Source organism: Electrophorus electricus, chromosome 21 (genome assembly GCF_041902795.1).
Source record: "Electrophorus electricus isolate QZ-2024a chromosome 21, ASM4190279v1, whole genome shotgun sequence".
Classification (NCBI taxonomy): domain Eukaryota; kingdom Metazoa; phylum Chordata; class Actinopteri; order Gymnotiformes; family Gymnotidae; genus Electrophorus; species Electrophorus electricus.
Genome location: NC_137517.1, coordinates 11,735,942 through 11,745,509, shown reverse-complemented (window position 1 = coordinate 11,745,509; position 9,568 = coordinate 11,735,942).

Genomic DNA, 9,568 nt, shown 5'->3' with positions numbered 1-9,568 from the left:
TTTGTTTTCACTATTTCCCTTTACAGTAAGTTTTTGTGAAACTATTTTCACTTTTACCGGTTGATTTTCTAACTGTTACTCCATTTTTTGTTATTTTATATTTTTAGCAAACAATTCTCACTCCTTCAATTCCCAGTCTGCACCCTTAAGACCCCCAAAACCTGACTACAAAGCTCTGTGGACCAGGTCTGAATACCACCTATGCAGAATGTTTTAACAGGGATTTAAGAATGTCTAACAGTGTCAGGTGGGCATGACCTTTATATATTTTCTTCAAGGACACTTACATAACCATTTAAATTTTTTTATTGTAACGAATCTGCTGGCCTGAGTGCTGATGGGCGTGGAGCAGGATGCACAGATTCCCTCGATGAAGTGACGCATTTATTAACAAAAGACACAAACAACAATAGTGGCACTCATATACAACATGAAGGAAAGACATGACTCATACACGTAACAAAACACAGACTCTAGTAACATTGAACGAAGATTACATACGCATTTTACATTTAACAGCAGACTAACAATGACCAACACAGTACACACACTATCAGAAATTTAAATAGACAAAAGAGACAAGACATTAAGCCCCATACAGGTGCATACAATTACAAAGGGCGTGGTTACAAACATTAAACCCCCTGCACACGGCAGGCCGTACCATGTGACTTGTGTGTGTGTGGGGGGGGGGGGGGGCGTCCCGTGACATTTATAATACTTTTCCAGGTTTGCACTATTATGTTCAAATCATACATTATTCAATATATGCAAATTGATATTCAATACTTACACCAACTGGTTCTTGGTATCATTATGTTCAACCTAAACTACTTCTATTTTTTTTAAAAAGGCGATCTTATTTCCTACCGCCAGGTGCCCATATTGCTTCTTCTGGTGATCCTTTTTCATAGCACCAAATGCCCATATTCTTTCTTCCGGTGCTGGGCTGGGATGTCCCATCCTTGAACCAAGGATCCCTCAACTGAGGCCCCTAGAGGCCTGTCAAAGAGGCCTTCTGAGGCTTTATGCTGAAGCCAACCATCCATATTCTTCTGCGTACAATATCATTTTATTACCTCACCCTGCACTGTGAAATACACATCCTATTCACAAAAGCACATGCTTTGGCTGGTAAAACATTTCTTATTAACACCAGTCTTGCTTGTCTTCCTAACTGGTTCAGTTCCTTCACTTTTAAGCTTCCCTAGTGTTATTATTACATATTTTAGTTTACTGTATCTAAATCACTACATAAGAGATTGTAGCCTGCACCCAGTAGTAGGAGGGTGTTTAGGGTGAAATAGTAGACTGTTTCTTTGTTGTGGTTTGTGTATATAAACATGTGATTTGTGAAAATGATTTAATTTCTTCTAATTAATAAACTGTTATAGTAGCTATAATCCTGATGTAATGATGCACAGTGTAGTGACATTTCACATGAGGAAAAAACATCAATAAAGGTATTTTTGAATGGATATAACTAAAAATTAATAATACATTTTCTTAGAATTATTACATAAGGATATATATATATATATATATATATATATATATATATATATATATATATATATATATATATATATATATATATAATCATAATCGAGAATCATCCATGAGTCTGAAGACATCTAGTTTTAATCACCCAGCTCTACTTATAATAGACAATAAAGGCTGAAGAGACTAACATTCCAGATGTAGTTTTATTTCAACAGTTATTTATTTTAATTACTACGAACAACAACAATGAAAGAGTGAATGTATGATGGTGCACAGACTGATGGGTGATAGAGGGGTGGAATATGAACATCGTAGAGAAAATAATGACAGGAGATCATTTTAATGTCAGAGTTGGTCAATGTTTGAATAAGTCTGGAAGTGGATACTTAGCCTGTACATGCACCTCCAGTTTTAAGTGATTTAAGTTTTCAAATGATTTGTACTTGATCACTTTAATACTAGTTATCAGAAATTGTACACATAGTACAATGATTCAGGAGTCACATTGATGTAAACACTTGGGACATGACAGTCATTCACATCCAGACTTATTTATCCCTCATTTAGGTTCTATTTGAGCTCCTCTAATACAGAAGAACATGTCAAAAAAACCAAAATGACTTTTATTTTGCGGGTTTAGAATGTGTATTTTGATGCTGGAGATTCATTTTCAGTCATGCTCTACATATCCTGATTCACTAGGGTCTTGTCTAATAAATTGAACATTTGAGTATATACATGAAATTACCAAGTAGCTGCACAGTATTTTCTACTAGATGTCCTAGACATCTAAATGCACACAAAGTCATCAGTCAGTATACATTGAGTGTGCAATATTCTTTTTGCTAAAACATCACAACAATGCTCAATGTACAATGCACTTATTAAAAGACAATATTAAATTCTTCATTGTTATTATGTTAAATGATTATGCTGGGATAGTGCTGTAATACTGTAAAGAAATAGTATGCTTTCTCATGTATACTTACATTTTGTAGGAGGATTGTGAATATTTTCAGCAGTGAATGGAAATATCCAGTCCTTTGCAATGCAAACATTGAAGCTAATCCATGCTAGAAGCCACTGAACCGTCTCTCAGCTTCCATCTTATAACTGCACCCAAAGAACTCCACATAAACTTCAGCTAAAATAAGCCTGTTCCTTTCCATGATGTCCCTTAGTATTGGTAATCAAATTAAGTAAAAACAATATGGATTACTGTATCAGTTTTGCCAAACAGCTTCACTCGCATGTGCTACACTTCATCTGGCTTAGAACACAAAGCAGTGCGCATATTTCAAACTCACGTAGTGGGTAAACAAATAAGGCAGGTGAGGTGTCTGCGTATTCATCTAAGCGTCCTCTATTTGTTGAAACAGCTGCCAATCACGCCGCTCGTGCTTGGACATTGGTTGTGAAGTCATTTGATAGCTTCGCCTCCCCTTCCCCCTTCACACCTTGGTGAGGATTGCTGTCACTCAAAGACATTAACTCTTCATTCTTCAAACAGAATCTGTGGACTCTAAGAAAGGAGGGTCTTGTCCCTTATTCACCCCTGCTACAGGAGTAACATCCATTTGCTTGCATATTTTGTTATTTTATGAATGAAAAGAACACGTGTTTTGTGCAAAGACGTGAGCAAGCAAATGAAGAGCTTTACTAGCATTCTAGATACTTTTTAAACATGCCAAGCAATTGCTTTGATGGTAATTAAATTAATAATAACAATAATAATAATAATAATATATTACGGGTCTACACAGTCACATTTACTAAACCAGACATACTTGGTCAGGCTTAAGCTTCCCTCCTGATATTATCACTTGTTTATTTTACTGTATCTAAATCACTACATAATAAATTGTAGCCTAAACCCAGTTGTAAGAGGGATAAAAAAGACTATTTCCTCATTGTGGTTTATAACTATGACTTGTGATCACTTTGATACTTATGATACTGAATTTAGCGTAGCAATAAACGTCCCTGATGTGTGAAAATTATTTAATTTCTACTCATTTAGCAAACTATTATAGTAGCTATAACTTTGAGACTGCAAAACTCTGATTTAGTGATGTAGAAGCGTTTCACATGAGGAAAAACTATCAAGAGGTATTGTTGAATTTATTTTGATTTAGCTAAATTTATTTATTTTTCCTACATTGCTTTTATACTTGCACAGTTTTGTTGTACTTGCATAATTTTGAGTCTCTTAAGGATCTTTAAAAGAAATAAACTTGCTGACTTTTTGCAAGTTTGTCTTGACTGCTGCAGAATGCTATTATTTTTGGACATTCAAAATTCATTCTAATAAATAAATGTTGCATGGAATTGTCCAATTTTTAATTATTAGTATGTAAGGGTGTAAAAAAATTTAATCATAATGAAGAATCATCAATAAGTTTGAAAAAAATCTATACTCAGAATGTAGTTTTATTTCAACACTTATTTTATTTTAATTACTAAAAACAACAACAATGAAAGAGTGAATGTATGATGGTGCACAGACTGATGGATGATAGAGGGGTGGAATATGACCATCACAGAGAAAATAATCACAGGAGATCATTTTAATGTCAGTGTTGCTCAACGTTTGAATCGCCGTAGTGTTTTGACAGCCTTTGAAAGCATCTTATTCATCTTATATGATTTCTCTAGTTTTGGTTTCTTCAGCTTGTTCTGCATTTTGAGGTTTTCATGATGGCAGAACTAAAGAAAAATAAATAAATAAATAATTTACAAATGTGCAAAAATCCAAAATAATCATATTATTCGTATGTGTCAATCAAAAAAACATAATGTAGTCCAATATGAAGTTCTTCCAGTAAATAGACTTAGCTAACAGCTAAATGAATTTCACTTCTTACTGGTGTGGTACTTATGAAAGATGCAAAAAGTGGTAAATAACTCCTACTCTGTCGTGGTTCTGTTCTTTAGAGACATCTGATAAAGATGTCAACAGTTTACGGGCCTCTTCTAGAGTTGTCTGAGTGACATTGATGATGTATAAGAGGCTTCTGAGCAGGTTCTGGTCCACTGGCTGAAACAGACATGAAGGATTAATATTTCCCACTCGCCCTCCGCTGGGCCTCTTTATCCTTCAATAATCCTCACAGTCAGTGACAAATGGTCCATTTGAAATAGGAAAATCAGCTCAGTGAAAATTATCCATGAAATGTGACGATTAACCAATTGAATCTGTGTGTCGCGTGCTTGGGCTCACGTGGACCTGCATGTGATGTCGGCCGTGGGTCTGCAGGCGTTGCTGGATCAGTTCACTCGCGCGACTGATCAGACCCCTCCCCTCACACATCTGTTCCAGCAGCGTGTCATAGTTCTCACGTGGAACCAGGACGTGGAGGCCATGAACATGGGCCCTGGAGGAGAGGCAGGGCTGGGCAGGATCTGAGCAGCAGATCAACGCTTTGATCACTGATCTGAAGCTGCTCTTGCACACACTGCCACTGTTCCTCCCAGAATGGTCCTTCTTTACTGAAGCTACGAGAGCAAGATGAACAAGAGTGCATTAATGTGACATGAATACACAACACAAAACAACAAAACAACGATGTGTAACGGTAAAGAGGTTATTAAAAGTATACCTTCCACACCTCCAGTCATTTCTGTAATGTGCATCTGTTTTCTGACAACCTTTCATTAAATGGTGCCACTTAAAACACCTTGCAGGTGTAACTGTACAAATTCTATTAAGTCATTATCTTTCTGCTGAAGTCATTTGTTACACCTTCATTAAATCATTACACTCACCACCATCTTCATCTACTCTCAAGTGGAAATGGAAGACGTGATTTTTCAGGTTCCGCAAGTGAACATTTTTAGTAAATGAGGATAGCTTGGCTAATTCTGGATTGTGTCCCCGTGTTGTAGAACTGGTGTTTGCACCTCGCTCAGCGGCCTGCAGATGTCTGTACAGGTCCTGGGTCCTCCTGATAGTCTCCAGCAGTGTTGGTTTCAGTTCATGAATCTCCAACATATGCTGCTCCACTGCTGATAAAACCACATCAGGAGCTTCTTATATATTTGTCAACAGCATTTTTGATAGTTATAATGCAAACAATTATGTACAGGGTATTAAAATAAGAAAAATCTTTAGCAGCAGGTTACAAGGTTGTTATAGATATATGTTACATCTATATTTGGTTTTTCACTTTGAAAATAACTTAGCAAGAGTAGTTTGACAAAAATGAAAGACCCCATCAGTCCCACAGTGCAGAGTGTACCTTGGATCTGGTATGTAGGATGTGTGAAGGCCTCTGTGTATCTCAGGCGTTGTTTCAGGAGCTGACTTTCTCTCACACTCTCCTGTAGCTGCCCAGACATGAGCTAAGATCATCACAGAGAGACAGAGTGTTACAAACCCCAGGAATCACGCTCAGCCCTGCACTGCCACGCCTACCTCTTCCCACACATGCCTCCAATCTGGTTTACTGGAATACTAGCACACACCTGATCATTGTTTCTCTCATCACTGCTCCCTTACTTAAGCTCCCCTCCCTCACACTCACGTCATGAAGTATTGCCAACCTTATTTTGCATACCAAGTGGTTCAGTTATGGTTTTGTCTTTCTGGTTTTCGACTTCTGCCTGACCCCTGGACACCCCTGGACTCTGCCCCATGTTATGGACCTTGAATCAACAGGACTACGAATACCTGCCTGACCCCTCTGATCTGTTTGATTTCACTATAAAACCTCTTGCAATTGGATCCTCTTCCTTGTATGTGTGTGTGCAATCATAAACACAGAGAAACCAGTAGTTAGAAATAATGACTCCAAACAAGGATCAGAGCCCTTATACTGAAATAATCAGAAATGTCTTATGTTGGGTAAATTATATTATACATTTTATTGTCTAGGACAGCACTAGTTGCATCACTTCCCTTTCTAAACCTTAGTTTAGCTCCTTAGTCTGAATATAAACATGAACAAAGTAAATAAACATCAAATTCAGAGTGTGAGATTCAATAGAGTCAATTCAACTTAAGGAACCATTCTTTGCATCCAGACTAAACCTAGTCTTAATCTTTAGAGTACTGGTCCATTATATCAGATGAGTTGTGAATCAGGTGTATTTTTAGTATGTTAAAAACACTAAACTCCGCCCTGCACCTGGTCTGACTGAATGAAACGTCGGGTTGCTACCTGGAGCTGCTGCTTTCTGTTCTCAAGCTGTAGAATGAGTTTGCCCACATCAGATTCCAGATTATTCAGCTCTGATGTGGTCTCTGCTAGCGCAGCATCTTTCTCAGCTAGATCCTGGATGTGACCTTCCAGAATGTCATGCAGCCCCTGCTCACACACAACAACAATCACCCTCATAAATGCACACACCCCCTGCTGCAGTGTTACTCCCTGCTGCCCCCATCTGGTGTGATGAGGAATATTGGTGCAGAGTCCTTCTCTTGCAGGGGTCAGAGTTCAGGCAGGGGTTAAATGAGGCTCCAAGCTTCACAGACATTTTGTATAAAGCTGAGGAGTGTGTCTGGTAAAGGTGTCGTTCCCTTTCAGACCTGTGTTTTAGTCCTTTCTCTTTTCACACTTTTGTTTTAAACCACAAGAAAATGTTTATAATAAATGTGCAGATAATATGCTTAGTGAGCTCTATAGGTCTTTTGTATTAAGAGCATATTTTTGGACGCCTGTTTTTACCTGTAGGTTGCCATGTGTTTGGAGACACCCACCTGAATCTGTTTCTCTTTGTCCTTCAGGGCCTGTTGGAGGTCGTTTTTACTGGCCTCATGTTTGATTTTGGTCTCATGCAGCTCAGAGTCTTTCAACTCCAACAAGTTCTTCAGATCCTAAATAGAGAGAGAGAGAGAATACATAGAGTACAAATATACTAAACATTTAGTTCAAATGGATTTCCCTATATAGTATACAATTTATAATTTTTAATGTATTCTCATAGCCGAATTAAAACATTAAAGTTTTAGTGTCTTAAAGTAACAGTTTAATAAGCATACATGTATGCAGGAACATGCACCTGCACACACATACACACTCACACGTATGTCATCCTCTTTCAGGGTGGTGAGTGTGGAGTTGTGGGCGTGGCCAGGCTGGTGTCCACTGCTCTGATTGGTGCTCCTGTTCCTCAGCTGATTGATTATGGTGTTCTGAGCCTTGAGCTCCCCCTGCAGCTGTTCTATGTACCTGACAGCCATCACACACACACTCGATTAGGCTACATTTTATTTCACATGTTCATTTAGAACTATGAGATGGACTCTCTGCACACAGATTCATCTTGGAATTACATTCCAATTACATGGAACTACATGGAGAAACTCCACTGAAATCACTGTGACATTAGAATGGTGTGTGCCAGCTCAGGACTAGGTACTATAATATAATTGTCTTTTGCTAAGAATAAAAAACAAAGCATTTCTAAGGATAATTTCTTCTATAATTAAAGTACAGCAATTTACTAGCTAAGGATTATTATTGTTTAATGAAGGCCCTAAGGTTTAACTTAAGTGGTCAGAAATTAGCATTTAAAATGGAAATATGTCAAATAATTTTGTTGTTTTGATGTGGTTGTCCTGGAGAAACAGCCCGAGTTTCTAACTGGGAAATCTTCCATGAACAATGTTTCTTATCAGAATTAAATATAGGCCTGTACCGACCTGTGCAGCTCTTCAATGGTTTCCTCTGATTGGCTCTGATCCTCAGAGGGCGGGTCTTGTAATGTGTAGGCTTGTAGCTGGATCTCTAGCTGTAGGCGGAGCGTCTTCTCTTGATGGAAAAGCGCTTCCATCTTCTCCAGTTCCTCTCTGCACCTGCTCAACTCCTGACAGGTGGATGAAGAGCATTACGTGAAATGAAGAAATAATTCAATTCAAGACACGTGTCTGGTCCTGCTACTGCAGTAGCAGTTAAAACTATTCTAAAAAGGAAGAGAATAAAGAGGCTTGGGCAGAATAATTTATGCATTTGAGAAGGTCAATTTATTGCCTTTTCAAGTTGTATTTAGATTTTTTAGCGCCCTCCCTTTATCTAGGTGCGGAGTGTGATTAACAAGTGTCCCCAGTCTCGTCCTCTCAATTAACCGGCTCTGATTACAAAAACTAGACTCGGGTCTCCTCACGTCTAAGTTTTGCTGCGTCGCCACTGGGAAACGCTCCTCTGCCGCGTTGTAAATCTGTTCTGTACAACTGCTGCACTTCTGCGAGCCGCCCTCATGCTTGAGGAAGCATATACGCATGCGCAGGTTAAAGTTGTCCTTCTGCAGCTCGGATATCGTCTGGATTAAAAAAAAGAGCAAACAGATCGGATTGATGTTCAGACAGACAAATATTATATTTTCAGCTTGGCAGTAAAATTGCATACCTGCGTCATTTCTTTTAGTGTCCACGTTTTGTTCCTGGTCAACAATTTCCCATGTTGAGAAAAACTCATCATGTTTCTCTATTGATTTAATTTGGCCTTTCACGATCGTTCCTGAATCCAGGGGATACACGGATAATATAAAATATTTTAGATATTTCTATAATTAACGGCGCACTTAATTTAATGATATAATAAATCATGCAAGTAATATTGATACTATTGCTGAAAACTATTAGAATATCCAATAATTCTGGTCGGACTATACCTTGAAAATCACCTTGTCCTCCTTCAGAAAATCATGTAGGTATTTAGTGTGTTGGAACGCTTTTAAATAACTTACACTTTCCTTAGGTTGTGATGTCATAATTACATTAATGCGTCTTAGTGGAACAGTTCACTGACGCAGTAACGCCAGCAGTGGCAATTTGACTTTAAGTGTCTGACTTTTATCAAGCAGTAAAACCATTGTCATGCCTCTGATAAACCTGATCAGGAAGGAGACGTAACGGAAACCACAAGGTGGTCAATTTCAGAACTACAGATATTAGTGGTAAATAATGTGGCTAATGAGTGAATTTGTGCTCTACCAAAGTTGGTTACTAACACTAAATGGTAGCAGATTGGTAATTTTCCTTTATATAGCAGAGCATATTACTGTAAGTTCAAATAATATTATTTCTTTATCTATTTGAGCAAATTCCCGAGTCATACATATTATA